Genomic DNA, 20,196 nt, shown 5'->3' on the forward strand with positions numbered 1-20,196 from the left:
TTCTTGCAGTGTAAATGTGTAAAACATTTGTGCGAAATGAGTTTGCTCCATCGTTTGCCCTGATGCAAATGTTTACTCTCCATGAACTATTGTATTACACAATCACCAAGGATAATGCAGATGGAATTGCACTTATTTGGCACCAGTGCAACATTTGTGGGCTTTAGTTTTCAAACAACCCAATTCAATAGTGGTATCTCTACTATTAGACATGGCATTTTGACAGATTTATTCTCAAAATGTTGCCTCCTGTTTTTCTTACCCTGTTGTCGTTGGCTGTAGGATTCTGGGCACTTTACCACTGCTGATCAGTGATAGAGTGCACATGCTCTCTGTATAAATTATGACATGATTGGTTATCCATGAGTAAGTGCCTAGTAAAGTGCACATTGTGTGCTAGGCCCTGTAAATCAAATGCTACTAGTGGGACTGCAGCACTGGTTGTGCCACCCACACGAGTAGCCCTGTAAATGTATCTCAGACCTGCCACTGCAGTGCCTGCACATGCAGTTGTAAACTGTCATGTTGCCCTGGCAAGTGCACCCAATTGCCAGATCCCATACTTCTCCTTTGTCACATGTAAGGCAACCCTAGGGTAGTCCCTAGGTACCCACATGGGCAGGGTGCAGTGTATGTGAAAGGTAGGACAAGGACTGGTATGTGTGACTTGTCCTGATAGTGAAATACTGTGTATTTCATTTTGCACTATTGAAAGGCTATCTTTCGCATAGGCTAACGTGGGAGTTGCTTTGTAACATCTTAAAAGTATAACTTCTCATAGGAACAAGATGGAGAAATTGAGTTTAGGATCTTTGAACTCAGAATTTATTAACACTACTTTTGGTAAAGGTGGTTTTTAATTCAGATTGAAAATGCTAATTTTAGAAAGTGGTCACTTTCCTGCTTTACTATTCTGCGAGGCTCTGTTGTTTGTGAATTCAGTGTCTGGTGTTGGAGTGACAGGAGTTGGGGATGTGCAATCACTCTAGACAGTCACTAGGGGGGTTGAGATGTGCCCTGCCTTGCCTGGGTGAACCATCGCTGGGCTGAATAGACCTGGTCTACATTTAGAGTGGTGGAAGGAGTTTCACTTGCCCCTGAATAGGCTGTGTCTCCTTTTCACAATGCTGTCTCTGTGGTCAGGACACAATGAAGGAAAAGACTGGTTTAGATGGGTTCAGTGACACTTGCCACAAAGAGAACAATGAAAAAATGGGGTATAAGTATGAGATCTTAAACCCCAGGACTTTAGATAACTTCCAGGTGCAAGCAGATGCAGAAGGACTGTGCGAGGAACCCTGACTTTTCTGTGTGAGGCGTGGGATTTAGCCTGCAGTCTGTCTGTGGTGGAGGAAAAGGACTGACTTTTTTTGCCCTGCTGTGGTAGCCTGCTTGGAAAGAAAATCTCCAAGGGTGTGTGTGTGCTTGCCTCCTGTTCCTGAAGACTTAGGGACATCAAAGTCTTCCTTGAGCTATTAGAATTTCCTGGTGTTACTGGGAGTTCCTGTTGCTTTCTCTTAATTTTGGCATCACTGGTGCTTCACTTTATTCTGGGATTTCTGGTGCTTCACTTTACTTCTGAATCCCTGGTGCTGCTCAGAAGTCTCCTGCGCTGATGAGGAGTTCCTGCATTCACCTTAAGAACCATTGGGTGCTTTGTTTGCTAAAAGAAGCCACCTGGGCTTGCCTTTTGGGGCAGAAAAGCTATGAAGCGCAGGAGCCTATGTGGCCTTAGGCAACCAGGAAGTGATCGCCTGCGGCCCGAAAGAGGGCAGTGCACAGAGGGCAGAACATAGAGGGCCACGATCGACAGTGCCGGGGTGCGGGCTTGCCACGGGATGTAGGAGCCGATGGGCCAAGACCCAAGAACGCCCTCACATCTTCATTTTGCTGAGCAAAGGAGCTCTTCTATCACTGCAGTCGAGGTCCATCCCCCCGGGGGCGTTGATCATGTCTCCAGTCCCCCGCAACTGCAGGTATGATATGAGCGGTGGCCCCACATTGCTGATCAGCGTGAGCACAGAGTGATGGTGAGCTCACAGATGGCTAGGCCAGGTGGGCTGGTCCCAGGGAAATGAACTGTTTGCCTGGCTATTTTTCTGCATTAATAGGGTCGGGCTGGTTGCGACTGGTCGATAGTTCACCTACACGCCCATCTTTATTGGAAGGCCCAGTTTCAGGCCCTGTGCGGATAGCCACAGATTGATGTATGTACTGAAGCATTTTACAAAGTGATTTATGCGCAAAGTACTTGTACTGGCTCCAGTGCACTGCAAGTGATGTTATCTTTTCATGATTGACAACGCTCATGTTACAAAGGCATTTATGTGCAAGGTATGTGTACTGGCTCCAGTGCACTGCACGTGATGATTAGTTTTTCCTTTTCTGATTAACAAAGCAAGTATTAATTTATGGGATTGTGGTCTATGTGTTTACAAACGATATTTTTATATAACCTTGTGTGGAGTCACTTTTTGTGGTGTTCCTAGTGTGTCATTGGTGTGTGGGTTGCACACATGCTTTACACATTGCCTCTGGAATAAGCCTGACAGCTCTGCCAAGCTACCAAGGGGGTGAGCAGAGGCTATCTTGGGTGTGTAACTCCCTTACCCTGGCTAGAGTGGTGGGTTCTGCCATGCTTAGGTTCATACCCTAGTCAACCAGAAACCCCATTTCTAACATCTACCAAATAGTATTATATTAAGAATGACTAGCATATGGGCAAATTTCACAAAAATTAAGATTGTCTGTAAGATGGTCCTACTTGAGTGGCAGATACAGAGTGATGAGTAAATGCTCTCAAACGAACAAAAAGGCCTTCATGGACTTCAAGGATGTGAATAAATACATTTCACATATACCTTTCACAAGGTTCACCTTGCAAACAATTATTCCTCTTCTTCGCCCTGGCTTGATTTGACTTCTCTTGAGCTCAAGGATGCATATTTTCATGTCTCCCTGCACTCAGCCTCTCAGAAATTCAGAAATTGTGTGTCTTCAGCATTGAAGCTGAAGAAAGCATGGACAGAACTAACAAACTAATGCCAGTGATATAATACTATCCTCCTTAAAGGAGCACTAAAACTCAGTGTATACTCAGTCACCCTGTCAGGCACTAACATTGTTAATCCTACAGGGAAATGTAAATGTTAAAGGCGCTGGGGGACGTTGTGGAAATTAAGTGAGCTACTGCCCAGAGTCACATTTTGCTGAGCTGAGCTGCCACCTGAGCCGGGGATCGAACCACGAACCCTATGCTCCGAAGTCAGCTGCACTGGCCACTGCATCACACCTTTCCCAAAATGATGGAGCTTTAAGTTGATCTTTCCACGAAATCCACACTATCAGGACTATGGTGCCTTGGGGGAAATGGAAATGGGATGGAGAAAGAGAGAGAAGTGGTCATAGGCTGCCTAGGTATCACAGCGTATACGTGGTCTACGTCTGCATCTTCATCATATGGATGATCCTTCCGAGGCATTGTGTCCTGTAATTACAAGTAATGGTGTTAAGTAACAATAGGTGTCTCTCCAATTTTACTATGTTGTACCTCCTTGCCCATGTGGACATGCTGGTGTAGCCTTGGTAGGTGTTAGTCAGTTAGCACACTCAACCTTGGACTCGAAATTCACATAACACATGACAGTATAGGTTACATCACACAATACACTTGTTAGATTCAATGTTAAACCTCAATGTTAATGCACACATTACTGGTTGTCAAGCTGTGTATTCCCCACATGAAGTTATTGCACCACGGGTAATTGCACCTAGGTTAATAGTTTGCTATTTTGAGAATTCAACAATATTATCACATATGGTGCATTCACCAGGAATAATTTCCCAGAACAGTACTCCACATATCAGACCATTTTCTGACGGTGCTTATTACTTATCGTTAGAGTAGTTTGACAGCTATGCTTAACTGCTAAGATGTTGCCCCAGACAAACAATTATTCAGTGCAATTGTTAATTAATCACACATAATGCACCAACACAAACAAACAAAAAATAACGATGCACTCATACAATGTCAGAACGTTATACCTTTGGCAATGATAGCAACTCTCTTTTCCTTTTTACAGGTAATAGAGCAAATGTTCGAAATGACAAGTAAGCTTTCACATGTGGTGCATTACAGCCAAGGTAAGGTTGTTGAAAGCTGCTCTGCTGAAAGTTGTTTTGTTTTTCTTTTCAGTTCGCCAGAAGAGTTGAGCTGCCCAAAGAAGATGGTTCAGGAGCTGCAGAAACCTACTGCTGGTGGGACAAGTTCTCGCACAGCAAGCAGCTTCTAGAAGCAGGGCATGGCCTTAAATAGAGGCCGTGCCCAACATGGTTTTTTGTACTCTGTACTCATTGTTGATGGCCAAGATGCTCTCGCTGATCTCTGCACTGGGTGGGGGCACCAGGTCGGCATCCAGTGTTTTTGGTTGTGGGGCAATTGCCCTCATCGACAATGTTGTGGGTCCGCAGACCCAACACCCTCAGTAATAAGCTTTAAGTCCTGCAAGAACTAGCGGACATCAGAGACCCAGTAAAAAGTCAGTGGGAGAAGATCAAAGAAACAGTGGCATCAACCTGCCAGGAGATACTGGGTCCCAAGAAACACCAGCATAAAGAATAGATCTCTACCTAGACTCTCCGCAAAACCCAAGATTGAGGAAAAGAAAGCTGCATACAACACCATTTGAACAAGAGCAGAAAAAGTAAAAGCTTAAGTTGAATACACCACAATCAACAAGGAAGCATAGCTTAAAAGTAGACAAGTGAAGATGCATTAATGGGCTTGCCAAAGAAGCCTAGGAAGCAACAAGCCATGGAAACTTGAAAGAACTCTACAACATAACAAGGAAACTCTCCGGGGGATACAGCAAGCCAGAAAGAATTGTTTAAAGACAAACCTGGGAAGACAATCATAGGTAACGAAGGCCAACAACAAAGTTGGGTGGAGCACTTTGAATAACTGCTGACCCAGCCCACTGGGTCAGCAGTGTCCACCAGACATATAGCCAGCTGAGAAGGACTTGCCAATAGAATGCTGCAGACCAACCAAGGAAGAAATATGGCAAGCCATCACACATCTTAGAAATGGGAAAGCAGCAGGATCCGACAATATTCCTGCAGAGGCACTGATGGCAGACATTGAAACATCAGTAGATATGCCCTACACTATGTTTGGAGGAATCTGGGCAGTGGAAAGGTGCTGTCATACTGAAAGGAGGGATATCTTATCAAGATCCCCAAGAAAGGTGGCCTGGTTAACTGTGCAAACTACAAAGGGATAACTCTTCTATCAGCCCTAGGCAAAGTGTTCAACAGAGTCATCCTGAACAGAATAAAGAAACAAGTCAGTGCTCAGTTGCGAGATCAGCAAGCTGTCTTCCACAAAGATAGATCCTGTACAGACTAGATTGCAACACTGCACATCATCATTGAGCAGTTGATGGAATGGAACTCCCCCCTCTATGTTAACTTCATCCACTATGAGACGGCGTTGGACAGTGTGGACAGAGAGAGACCCTTTCGAAACTCCTCCACCACTATGGTATGCCAGATAAACTTGGAAGAATCATCAGAAACTCTTACGAGGGAATGACCTGCTAGATACTCCTTGGAGGACAACTCGTGGAAGCCTTCCAAGTGCGGACCGGAGTCCACCAGGGTTATTTGGTCCCTCTTTTTCTATTCCAGCTGGCCACAGACTGGGTCATGAAGACATCCACATCAAGGAGAAGAAATAGAATCCATTGGACACCTTGGACACAGCTCGATGACCTGGACTTTGCAGGTGACCTGGACCTACTCTCCCATAACCGTTCTGCAGATGCAAGAGAAGACTGACAAGGTGGCAGCCACATCATCACAACTTAGCCTCAACATTCACAAGGGAAAAACCAAGATCCTGAAGGCTAACACCACCACCACAACTGCAGTCACAGACAGACAGACCCACAGACTGACCCACAGACACCAATGTCAAGGCAAAAATTGGCAAAGCAAGGTCTGTCTTCATTCAGCTTAAGAAGATATGTAGCACCAAGAACCTAACGCTTCAAACCAAGATCAGGTTTTTTAACACCAACCTGAAATCGACCCTTCTGTATGGCGCAAAACCTTGGAGGACAACAGTGACCACCACCAACAAAGTCCAGACCTACATCAACACCTGCCAGAGGAAAATCCTCCAAATCCGCTGCCCAAACACCATCAGCAACAACAACCTATGGCAGCGGACTTTCCAACTCCCTGCTTATGAAGAAACCATGAAAATATGCTGGGACTGGATAGGTCACACCCTCCACAAGCCCACATCAAACACCACCCTGCCCTGGAATCATCAAGATAAAAGGAAAAGAGGAAGACCAATAAACACTTGGCACCAAGGCCTCTGGGCTGACTGCAAGGAGATGAGTTACACCTGGAATCAAACTAAAAGAAAAGCCCAGGGCAGAAGTGGCTGGAGGGTAGTGGCTTAAAGGCTTATTCCCCAGCAGGAGTAGCAACCATAAGTAAGCAAGTATGTCATTTATATAATGTAAAACATAACTAAGCAAACATAACAAGATGATGGACGGAGTGCTGAAACCTTTCAACCACTCACCCCCAGTCACAAGCTCTGGATTTAATCCATCATTCTTTTGCTCACAATGCCGCCCCAGTTTGGATCCAGCCATATGCAAATTAGTCTTGACACTGCTTCTCATGGGAACAGTCCAGCCTGAACCACCAGGACATGATCTCCCTCAACTGGAAACAAGCATCATGCGACCAGTTTCAGGGTATCACCCCTCATCAGCCAGGTTATTTTGAGTCCAGTGGCACATCGAGCAAGTGACCCACGTCTGAGCATACCCTTGCCCACTTTTAGGGTGAACATAGCAAGCATAACCAGATGTTGGACATGGTGCTCAAACTTTTCAATCACTCACCCGTCTCTCTAAAATTGCTTAAGAGGCTGCCAATACAACATATTAGTCAGTTCAAAATACTCAATAAAAGAGGTCTTTTTAGATCATAATCCATGATATTCAGAGAATAGACTTTCCTGATGCCATTCCCAACAATGCCTTCCATTAGGGAAACAAAGGCTGACCAAAATGGACCAGGCATGGGTAAATATATTTGTTATGCCTCCTTAGCAGTCTATGTGGAAGACATCTCCTCACTGTCCTCCCAGATATTAAGGAAAACACCTGAGCTGCAGGATAGTGAGACATTAGGGTTGGGTTAATGTTTTTTCAGTTCATTGTAAGTGGTTGCAAATCCCAAGACAAATCAGCCTTTTCAGTAGATCCGTTCCCACCTGTCACATACTGTTAAACACAGAACCTGCAGAGGCTACCACACAATAGACAGTCCACAGACAACCACTATATTGCTAGCATGTACTTGAGCCGTGGCCAGCTTTTCCACAGATTTTTTGATGAGAGTCAGGACAGATTTAACAAGGGGTTCAGCTTATTTTTGAAAGGACAGCCAGTATGGTTGCTGAGACAACAGCAATTACTTTGCTCTCCTCCCCCATCAGCCAATCAGAATAGGTCCTTGTTTTTAGGCCATTTTTACTGGCTGCTGGCAGCCAAACAGAATAGCTCTTGCATTGCGTTTTATTGCCATGGAGACACAGGTTGTCTAAACACAGTCAGTTTTCTTTGTTAGGGTTCAACACCCCCCTTTTTCTCTAGTCCACCTTTGATACAGATAATAGTGTGTTTTTTCTAAACTCAAACTTGGTTGAACAGTTGAACATAAAATTATGTATTTCACCAAATTGGTACTTCGTCAAAAAAAAGTTCACTATGCCTAACACCACTTTCGACATATCACTGGAAAGGCACTGCCACAATTTTCCAATTTAAATTGCCACATTCACAAAATCATCATGGATGCTATCATGATGATGCTTTGTTCCACTCATGATAGACAGATGCCCCGGAGACCTAAACCCACTTACAAACACCGAAAATGGACACACATTCCTCGTGACCAATGACAAAGCTCTGGCCTGCAACTGTAAGCCTTTTGTAAATGTCATCAACTACACCCTGCGTATATCTGTTCAGATGGTACTTTCAGTACAATCTTCCATTTGTCTATGTGTCTTCTCTTGGCTATGCTGCATACATAATTATATTGCCATATGCTGCATTGTGCTGCATGTGAAAAGCGCTGTTCAAGAATCCAAACAACATTGCAAATAGTAAATTGAAAAAACCTAACGCCCCCATCTGTGTGAGCGTCTCATGGGCCCTCCTGCGTTCCTTCATTCCCATCAATTATGTACACCAAGACATTTGTGGCGTTAGAACGACTACAGTTTATTCACCTCATAAGTTGGTGCGCACTTGTCATGATAGCATTGGTCATGACAGTCTCATTTCTGTTTTATCTCGGATTACAACATAATCTGTTTCATAACAGGTTATATAGTATACATCCTATACTTTATTCCATCTTAATGACCCATAATTTGCCTAATCCTGCAATACATCAACCTTACAGTCATGATGTTTCTTCAAGGTTGTCATAAATCGCCTCCAACTGCTGTGACAGCTCTACTGTGTCCCTTGGTACAGCGGGTCGCAGCTTTGAGGCTTCAACTTGCAACCGAATGTGTGGCGTTCATGGTGCTGTGTCCATACCTGGGCTGCCAGTGCCATGTCTGACCCGCACTGACCATTTTTGCTTTATGCCTCACGTATCCCTGCCGTAAGGTATCCCAAGGACCTTGTTCGGGCAATTACACTTGTCTCAAGAGCCGCTACAGTTATTGTATTTACTTATTTCCATTGTTGTTTCAGTTATATTAGCAGAGTGGAAATCTTTTAATATTTTGTCTTATTATACCTGGTGGGCATGGGTATCATATCTTCGTGGGGCTCATACTTTTGTTGAAGAGAAGCGTTATACTACTTCCATTTCTAGTAGTGTTTGGAGGTCATTTGATAAATATATGAATGTGTCTTCTCAGGGGTTGGTACCTCAGTATCCCTTTGATTCTCCTATTTAATTTGTTTCCCGCATTAAAGAAGGTGTCCCCATCTCTTCCTCTCTTTACTCTTCTTTACTTCTTTCTGTCTTCTCTTCTACGCTCTTTTTTATGCAATTTCATTTATTTGTGCAATATGACTAGGTTTTGGCATAAAAGTGATATGAGATGTTGATCTCTCATATTCCTTCGCCCTGGTCTTTGTAATACTTTTCAATTCAACTTATATCATATAGGATATGTAATTTATATATTCTGCTTCCTTGTGAGTTCATTACTCTCTGTTATGAATTTTATTTTCGATTATGTATTTATTAGCTTTTAACTTATTGTATATCTCATAAAGTTTTGTTATATTGCATTGTATTATAAATGTATTCACTCTTTTTAAATAACAATAAAGATATTGGAACAAAAAAAAGGCATGCCAAGGACCTTTTTCGGGCAATTGTCACCTTATGTGAAGATATTTATTGTTAAACATTATAACTCCCTGCCCCCTCTTCTCACTGTGACGCCCGCATTCTCTGGTGTGGGTGGATGGGATCAATTTCCTCTGGCGAGAAAGCTGGGGACTGCTTGTCCTGGTCGCCTTTATGGCCATCCTTGTGACCACACTCATCTCTCTTGATGGGGTACTTTGAACCCAAACTCCCCTGGTCATTCATTGATCCTTTCTTTGGATGCGCTCTCGCACACTGCTGCTGCCGTGCCCTTTCTTTGTCTGCTGCCCACGAGGGGGGCTATCCACCCTCCCTCTAGGGCCGACACCACCTCCCGTTCGGTTGCAATACTCTCATGAACCATAGCTTTGGAAGAGATATCTTTTTATTATGATGGCCGAGTCCATATATTTCAATTCATCTTTCCCAGTAGCTGATTAATTATTCCCATAAGCATGACCACCAATTAGAGTGCCTTTTTAAGACCATTCGTGGTTTGACCTTAGTTTCACAGAATTTGAAAGGCACATTACGAAATAGGTGAACAGAGTCAAGCTGACAGGGAGACACTCATCACTCTGAGCCAAATCTTCTCCTCCTCAATCCCACTTAAACCATGGGAAACATAGTGAATCCAAAACAGCAGAATATATTCTGAAAAGTGTCAAGTAAACAAACTTGCTGAGTTCTAAGTTCTTTTACAAATTATTGAAATTCAAATGGAGCTTATCCAAATCCCACGAAAGGAGTCCAAACCTCTTAAATACTGAAAGAAATGTTCACACAACCCCTTGTAATGATTTACTGTTCAACATTTCGTCATATTCAGCCAGTAAGATCATATGCAATAGCTATCCATTTCCAATAGTTTTCCTCTAAAAATCCACTCTCCTGCCTCGCGTATTTCTTGCTGACCGTGCCCTATACAAAGAAACTACGCTTAACAATGTTTCCCAGTGGGATAGGAACCACAGGACGTCTAATGAATGAATGTCAACAAGAAAAATGTTTTCCTGGTCTCCCTGCATATCCCTTTCATCAAGCCATGTTATTATTGTGCTGGAGGTTCCCCTGCATATTAGAGTAGGCAATGCAACACCAACCAAAGCTTTGCACCAGGAACTAGCAAACATATGAAGGTTGTCAGCATTACACTACCCTACCCCTACTGTTGAAGTAGGCCTGCACAGTGTCACACCTCATGAATGTGTCTCTTACTGGATCCAAAAGTTTTCAAATTTGTGGTTGCTCCACACACCCATTAGAGAAATGGACTCATGGCACCTATTCACACATTTTCCCGAATGCCATTTTTATCAGTTACTATAGAAAGTCATCATCAACAACCCACATCTGCCACCAATCTGTGAAAGTTTGTGACTGTGCTGCTGTTCCATGAACTTTTAAACTAGAACACTACCCACTCAAACACTATGGGGCATAGTAGCAAGAACCTACTTAAAATTATCGCTGTTTTAGCGGCAGAAAACTGCTGCTAAAACGGCGATAATGGACTTGCTAATATGCGTTATAGAATTCCAATAGAAGCCCAGGTTAGATGTCCTGCACATCTAACCTGGGCTTCTATTGGAATTTTATAACGCATATTAGCAAGCCCATTATCGCCGTTTTAGCGACAGTTTCCTGCCGCTAAAACAATGATAATTTTAACGAGGTTCTTGCTAATATGCCCCCATTTCTTCATTAATGTGATTGGGTGGCTATAATTATCAGTAACTTAAATGTATGCAGTCTCTTTATCATGTTGTGAAACAGGTTGTAATGTATTGTATTGTATTGTATTGTATTTTAAATTTATAGTGCGCGCAGCTACCCACATGGGGTCTCCCGGCGCAAGACTGAAGGCAGTGGTCATGAGGTTAGAGGGTTATCACTGAGGGAAGAGCAGGGTTTTAAGCTTTTTTCGAAATTTGGTCAGGGAAAGCTCAAGTTTCAGTGGAGCCGGAAGAGCATTCCATAGCTTAGGGGCAAGGCAGGCGAAGGATCGTCCGCCAATTCTTGCCAATTTGAAACGAGGAGTTAGGAAATTCCCTTGAGAAGAGGATCTAAGAGGGCGGGAGGGAGTGTAAGGTTGGACAATAGACTGGAGATAAGCAGGAGCAAGCCCCTGCTTGATCTTATGCATAAAGCAGAGGGCCTTGAATTTAATTCTGCTTTCAATGCGGAGCCAATGTAGGTCTTTGAGATAGGGGGAGATGGAAGATCTCCAGGGAACTTGGCAGAGTAGGCGGGCAGCAGAGTTTTGAACCAGCTGGAGTTTCCTCTGTGTCTCCGCGGTGACTCCGAGGTAAAGCATGTTGCCGTAGTCCAGGCGCGCGATGACTAAAGCCTGGACTACCGTACGCCTTGTCGAGTCCGGGAGCATCCAAAGGATTTTGCGGAGCCACCCAAGAATGGAAAAACAGGTGGCTGCCACCTTGACAACCTGGTGTCGCATGGTTAGTGAGTCATTTAGGACAAAGCCAAGGTTACGTACCTGTGTAACAGGCAGGGGTAGAGGCTCCATTTCTGGTGGCCAATGTTGGGGGCCCCAGAGGTGTTTCTGTTTGCCTAGGATGACTACCTCCATCTTGTCCCCGTTCAATTTCAGGAGATTAGACCTCATCCATTCAGCAACTCTGCTGAGCCCTAGTTTGAGAGCAGATGGGTCACATGTTTTGGCAGAGGAAAGAGAAAAAATGATTTGGATATCGTCTGCTTATGAGTAAAGGGAAAGACCAGAGTCTTCCACGATGGTGGCCAGGGGTCTCACGTAGATGTTAAATAGCATTGGGCTAAGTGAAGACCCCTGGGGCACCCCATGCGCAGACGAACGCACAGAAGAAGCAGAATTGGAAGAAAAAACTTGGAAAGAAGGATCACTGAGGTAGGAGGAGAGCCAGGCCAGTGCAGGTCCGGTGACTCCGGCCGCCTCCAATGGCTTCAGAAGGACAGGGTGCGAAACCGTGTCGAATGCGGTGCTTAAGTCTAAAAGAATAAGCGCCGAGGTTTCACCCTGATCGAGGCGGAGACGTAAGTTCTCAGTGACTCCTAGAAGAGTGGTTTCTGAAGAAAAGTGGGTACGGAACCCAGATTGGGATGGATGTAGGAAGCCTGTTGCCTCGATATGGGAGGTAAGGTGGGTATTGACATGTCTTTCCAAAAGTTTTGAAAATATAGGCAGCAGGGAAATGGGGCGGTAGTTAGAATAAGTCTCAGGGTCAGCGCCCAGTTTTTTTAAGAGAGGAATCACCATAGCTCTTTTCCATTCCTCCGGGACTATGGATTCTCGTAAATGGAAAATGTTATATGTTCTTCAACGGTATCATGTAGCTGATGTTGTATTGAATGTCATGCATGTGGCAGAACTCCTGTAAATTACTTGTGTGGTAATTTTGAGGTGAATGACAATCAGGCACCTTCAGAAATCAGGGATATCCGATCATGTACATGTGGGGGAACCATTGGGTCAGCCCCCACAGAATTATCATCTTTTCTTTCAGAAAGTAATTCCCTTTAGACCGGTTCTTCCCCCCACAATGCACAATGCACCCTCACACTTGGAGACAACCACCAATCTTTCAAAGTTGTTTTTTCAAAAGGTTTGTACATTTGTTTTTTAATAATAAACAACATTCTGCCCCCTCTGTCTATCTTCCAAAACATGGTGGAACAACAGGCATTCAGCAATTTTGCAAAAAAAAGGGCTTCTCCTCATTAGGGCTTTCGGTGAAAATTTCCACCCAGTCTGGAGTAGCAGTGGACTGTGCAGCGGATGTGTGGAAGGCTCTACCACAGTCTTGCGGTAGCCAGCCTGATGGTCTCTAAATGAACTAAGTAGGCCCTCATTTACAGATGAGATGTAATGAGACACATGCCAAACATAGGCAGATAACTCATCTGCCCATGTGTTAGTTACACAGCATCAGGGTTGAATGGTTGGAATGATACATTTTTTCTGAAAGCATCTGCGGTATGTAGGTGAAAAAATTACAACAGGTAAGACAGGGAACTCTAAAGGGAAAGGCCCTGAATGGTTAACTGAGGTCAGTAGCGCCTCATTGTGAGTTTGGTGGTGAAAATAAATCCTCCAATTTCTGGAGGAAACTGTAAACACAGAGTAGAATTTACCAGCTGAATTTCTTCCATCAGAGGGGTAGTATGGTGGAGGAAATTCAGCTAGTGAATTCTACGCTGCATTAGGAGGTCATAGTTAAAATTAATTATTTTCAGTAAGAACTATATTCTAATTCAGGCTTTTAGCCTGAGGTGGTAATCTAATTCCAGGTATTCTTATTGACTTGGTTAGATTTTCAATGGAGTAGATTAAGGGCATTTACACTGATTCCATTGGTGATGTTCTAATAAATCAACAAATATGCTGGCATAAATGTGGCCCAATGTGCTGCGGTGGGGTCACGTTGTAATGAACTGCTGGTAACTGCTTATTCGTCTTTAAACTAGGATGTTCTACTGCAGCAGTCTTGTAGTACTCTGCAGCTGCTGCATTAGTGAAACCTGACGCTCACAAAGTTTAGTACAATTTTCTTTTTTATGAGGAGATCCCTACACCTCCTGATAAAGTCAAAGCATTCATTAAGTATCCATTTTCGGATGAGGATGGAAATCATTAAATCTGTAATTCAGCAGTAGATCACCCTCCTACTTGACTTTAGGCAAATGACAAGGGCCAACAGGTGAAGCAGAACTATACCAAGTAGGCAGATCAACTCACCATCATCTTTGGTGTGAGGATACCGGAGATGGGTTCTCTGATTCCTGGTGGTATCCCTGCAATAAAAAATGGCTATGTCAAGTTTTGCTCCTGTAATTGGACTTAATCACATGCACCTTGAACTGATCCGACGCCCTAAGGTTGGAGATCTGTGGGTAGGAGGCAGAATAGTTCCCTTTAACCCCTTGGACGCTCATGACGAGCTCAGCTCGTCATGATGTACACCTCCATACACTCATGACGAGCTGAGCTCGTCATGAACAATGGGAAATAAGGATCTGCAGCACAGGAGGAAAATAACACTAGCATCGATGGTGTTAAGGACCTCAAAAGAGACTATGAGCTGAATGAGTGGGACATTTTTCGATACCTTCAGGTTTGCAGTGTACTACAAAAAGCACTCCCCAGGGGTGCTGATTTCATGGCCTCCTCACCTTTAGAACATAGGCTATTAGACAACTATATATCGGAAAAAGGCATACAGGAAGACATTAAATAACTTACAGTGAAGTTAAAAAAAAATACGTTCAAAATGGGTGGATGATGTGGGGGATATGAGTGACGAGGAGTGGCAGGATGCATTGGCATCCCCTCGGGTAGTAGCGATTTGTGCAAGATTCAAATTAATACAGCTAAAGGTTCGGCACAGAGTGTATTATACCAGTGTGCCATTAGTTAAAATGGGTATATTGAGCTCACCTTATGCCCCCGGAGTTGTGGCCAGAAGGGAACGTACATACACCAATGGTGGGAGTGTCCAGTGATTAAGTTATATGGGCAGAGAATAACATCAAAAATGCTAACTTTGAGTGGGAGAGAGTTGGAAGTCTCACCTAGATGGTGCCTCCTTAACATATGGGATGCGACGGACCTAACTGCAAAACAAATACCTTGGGTTTCCTTGGGATGTATGGTCACAAAGCGCAACATTGCAAGGTCATGGAGGGATACGAATGGTCCTAGATACCGAGACTGGGTGACAGACATGGATTGGTGTATATAAGCTGAAAGAGTGGTTTACGAGGGTAGACACTGCCCGCAAAAAAGGTCCAAGATCTGGGGTACATGGAACAAAAGTAGAGGAATGATTTGTATGCCGATGGCGGACACTGATCAACAACGGGAATAAGGTACATGGAGACATGTTGTCCTTATATATTCGAAACTGTAAAAACATGCACAGTACAATATTGATGTCAATTGTTTAAATTCTGCATTCATGTTCAATAAAAAGATTTTCAGAAAAAAAAATCACACGCACCGTGGGAATACTGGATCCTTTAGCATGTGATATTTCCCAGTTTGATGGGCAAATCTGCTGATATTTTCCAACTATTCAGAGCAAGAGGAAAGTGGGGTTACGGTTTGGGAGTCATGGCATGGCAAGCTTGTTTTGGAGGAGCATTGCTGGCTTCCCCGTGTTGTGCTTTGAGTGAGGAAGAAGAGGAAGGGGTTGACATTCTGCCCCGGGCTCTGCTATGGCTGGGTAGTCCTTGTTCAGTTGTTTGATAATCAAATAAAGAGATCCAGCACTCCACTCAATATCAAAAAAGGTTATAATTAACAAAGTTTCAAATCCAAACAGCAGGTCCTGTGTAACTTTTCTTTATTCAAAATCTTCTTTAAAAGGAAAACGTAGCCAACACGTTTCGTCCCTAAGGACTTCTTCAAGGCCGATACATTTTCAAAGAATCTGTTTCTATTTTCATAAATTGGAATGCTTGCGATAAGTCACTCTCACCCAGAAGCTTCCTATATCACAAAACTGAATTACATTAATAGTCGTTATTTGTCCCAAAAGTCAAGAGCAGTATTTGTATTATGTTCGGTTCTAACTTCCATTAGTGGTGGAGGTACAGCATTTAGTCTATCTTGATTTGTGAGTCAACGTCGATTCACGCCCGTATCGCATCCATCGTATAAGTTTTCCGCGATGTTCAGTTGTTTGGGAGGGTCTGTTTGAGGTATAGTGAGGCATCCAAGCAGGTTAGGGCAGCAGGAGTATAAGCTAGTGGAGTGTTCCTTGCCCCCTGTTTGTGCTTTGGCAGTGTGTAGTAGAGGGGTTTGCAGTCAGCTCCAAGCCAGCACCTAAGGTTGTCCATTTTCTGTAGTGCCATGGATTGGGTGGTCCAGAGAAGGGTTGGGCAGAGTATATATATATATATATATATTGCGTGATTAAAAGGAAAAATCATTGCAAGTACAGAATTTAAAATGTTTAAAAGATACGTTAAAAATAAAGGGTCTGTATTGGGTCCAATATGCGAAGGGACGACCAATAGGGCTTGCCAGCACGTTATGCAGTTGAAGGATCACCAACTTTGGGCCCCTCACAAAGTTTTTGTGCTGCAAGATCCATGAACCTTACTAAGGCACAGTTTAATTTGGTGTTCCTAGGATCAAAGCAGGCCAGAATTGCTGCTCTACACGATCTGATCTTGTTTATGTTCCAAAGATACTTCAGGATGGACCGTCTTTCATTCAGCAATTTTAGACAAAGGCATATAATATGCATTATGTCTTCTCTGTGATTCCCACAGAGTCGACATAGTTCTCCTCCATGATCTCTTTTCCATTTTGGGAGATGAACCAACAGGTTGATGACTCCCAGTCTCAGTTTTAGGAACTTTAGTTTTGTTCGTACAGTGAAAGGTACGGTTAGGTACTGCTGTGGAATCAACAGGGCATAGGTTTGCAGGGTCAACCACTCGTGACTTCTTTTTGCTAGGCGAGCCTTGTCTTCCACTATTAACAACTTTTTGTGCTTATTTTCGCCAGCCGTTTGAATTCCTTTTGACTTACGTGCATCTTTCAAAGATAGTTTAGGCATAGAGTTGTTAGGCCTTTTTTCCAATAATCATACCCTGCTCGCCATGAGATCGTATCGAGACTGGCCCAAAGATGGTGTGCTAGGCTACCTGCCTTAGATGACCTCAATTTGTGACAGCACACAAGAAAAGTCATGGCTCTGGAGAGTGGTTGATGGCAAATTCCCAGTTCCAACCTAATTTGTGCCGGTGATGTTTGGATTGGTAGCTTGAACACTACACTATTCTATAGATCTTTGTTATGATTTTGTCCAATTGACCACTGTCCAGTCCTTTTAGGACTTCGCTACTGTAGGTTAGTGTAGGAATTATTTTTGCTTGAGTGACCTGTAGTGTGGGTGCAAAGGTTGGGCCTTGTAGTTTCTTGTGGATTGATCCAATTGCAAAAGCGAGTGCAGCACCCTTCCTTTTTTGTTCTTCTAATTGAGATTTATACTTGTTGTTGTTGTTAAAGATGACTCCAAGATACTTACGGCACTTAGATTCGACAATGCTTTCCTTGTTCAGGGTCCAGGACAGTTTCTTAGCTTTCCCTGGAAGGAGTTGGGCAGAGTATGCCCCCATGTTAATGCTGGAGTCAGGTGTGTGCGCTATCTGCCATGGGCCATGGCCTCTGGCCCAGCCTCTGCATGTGGCCGTTGTATGGTCCCCCATAGCTTGCAGGGGTGAGACAGGAGATGGCCTGAGCTCTCTTTCTTAGCCCCTGCCTATGCAGCAGTTTCACAAGGTACGCAAACACATCCAGGGAGCCTGGGTGTAGTGTTTTGAGACCCGAAAATAACTGGCCCAGTATTTCCAGACTCGGAAATACTGGGTCTAGAATTTGCAGCATCAGTAATTCAAGATACAGAAACATAGCACATGGTGGAATTTCCCCACTAACAATCAATACAAAAACAGCAATCTGAGAAACTGAATGGCTACACGCACCGCTTTATTAAAAAAAACAAATACATCTAAGATACATAGAATATGAAAATGATAAAAGTGCTCTAGTCAGGTTGTTGTTCAGTATCCTATTTACTGAGGAAGCTGAACATTTTTACAAAAATGTCACCACATTAATCTGTTTTTGCAATATGTTTAGCTGCTTTCTATATAGTATGTGTTCCTGGCTAGAGAGGTTCATCATTCTATGCATCCCTACATGCCGTGCCCCTGGGCACTTTGGTGTGCTAACCCGACTTACCATAAGCTACTACTTACAACAATTTCTTTGTTTTCCATATGCTTTGTGAGGAGACTCTTTTTTTTATAGTGATCAAAGTGCCATTTGTGATTCTCTCCTTCTCACCTGCATATGATTATTACTGAACGCTGTCGCCTTGCATCGGGTGTAAACTGCTGCTATCATTGCACTGAAATTCATGTTTTAACTTGTTTTATATCGCTAGACTGAGCATTTTTAAACGTGGGATATTATTTGTGTTTTTAAACTTGGCATTCTCCTCACGCGACCAGCAGTATCCGTCTCTAAGAGTGGATCCGCCCCCCTGGTCAGCGTTTGAGCTGTTGCTCTGCAATCTCCCTCACGCCCACATAAAAGACCCCGATAGCTCGGCCGCGCAGTGTATGATTATTGCTAAACGCTGTTGCCTTGCATCGGGTGTAAACTGCTGCTATCATTGCACTGAAATTCATGTTTTAACTTGTTTTATATCGCTAGACTGAGCATTTTTAAATGTGGGATATTATTTGTGTTTTTAAACTTGGCATTCTCCTCACACGACCAGCGGTATCCGTCTGTAAGAGCGGATCTGCCTACCTGGTCAGCGTTTGAGCTGTTGCTCTGGAAGCTCCCTCCCACCCACATAAACGACCCCGATGGCTCGGCCGTGCAACGTATGATTATTGCTGGACGCTGTCGCCTTGCATCGGGTGTAAACTGCTGCTATCATTGCACTGAAATTCATGTTTTAACTTGTTTTATACCGCTAGACTGAGCATTTTTAAACATGGGCTATTATTTGTGTTTTTAAACTTGCCGTTCTCCTCACGCAACTGGCGGTATCCATCTGTAAGAGCAACTCCGCCCCCCGGGTCAGTGTTCGAGCTGTTGCTCTGCAATCTCGCTCTCGCCAACATAAAAGACTCTGATGGCTCGGGCACGCCAAAGGCACAACAAAGGCAAGCCCGTCTGCGCCCATCAGCATCCCAGAGGCGGCCGGCACCAGGCATGCTGCTGGCAAGATGATTTCTGGGTCACGCAGATGTTACAGTGGCACCTCGCTCATGGATATAGGAAGGAAAGAGAGTAATTGCACCCCTCTATCCGCTTCTGTTTTGCGCAGCCAACACTAAACAGTTGTGCACAATGCGGCTGGGTGGGCTTTGTCAGAGAAACTGGGCAGCTTTCAATAAAGCAGGCAGGGTGTAATTCAAGCCAGGGTGATGCTTCTCTTGCTCAGGGAAATGCGCAACTGCAAGCTCTGCTTCTCAACACACGTTCCCTCAAATCACACGCTCTTAACGTGTATGATTTATTAGTGGATAAATCCCCTGATTTCTTATTTTTAACCGAGACTTGGTTGAGCAAGACCTCAAACCCCACAATAGCCTCTGCTATCCCGCCGGGCTTTCAGATTATAAGGAAAGATGATCAGGCAGGCATCAGGGGAGGTATCGCCATCATCTTTAAGAACCATTTCTTTTGTACTATTGTTTCATCGGCCGATGTAGAAGGAGCGGAATGTCTTGGATTCCATTTGGTGGTGTTCCCATCAATCCTTGGCGGGCATTCTAATGTATACCCCAGGGTCCTGCCGCAAGCTTCAATTGGCGACGCCGTCTCACCTTTTGTCTTGAAACACAAACACTGTGTAATATTAGGAGATTTTAACATCCATATGGATATTCCAGAAGACACAGACTCAATAAAACTCCTAGAAGTGCTAGAATTGACCCCTTATGTCCACTCCCCTACCCACGAGAAGGGTCATGCCTTAGATCAGATCTTCTCTACGACTAAGCTAGATAAGCGCCAACCTCTTCCTCTTATATGGTCTGACCATTTCCTCTTGGACTTTGCAATTAATACAGAAACACATCCCTCTAAGGCCACAGGGAAGCTCAGGAGTAGTAATTTTGGACCCTTCCATTTAATCACATCCGAAGCACTAAGTAATGCCATCAATCAGCACCCGATTACTTTTAGTGGGGATTTAGAGGCTGACGCAGAGATCCTGGACACATGGATCCGGC

This window comes from Lissotriton vulgaris, chromosome 5 (genome assembly GCF_964263255.1).
Source record: "Lissotriton vulgaris chromosome 5, aLisVul1.2, whole genome shotgun sequence".
NCBI lineage: Eukaryota > Metazoa > Chordata > Amphibia > Caudata > Salamandridae > Lissotriton > Lissotriton vulgaris.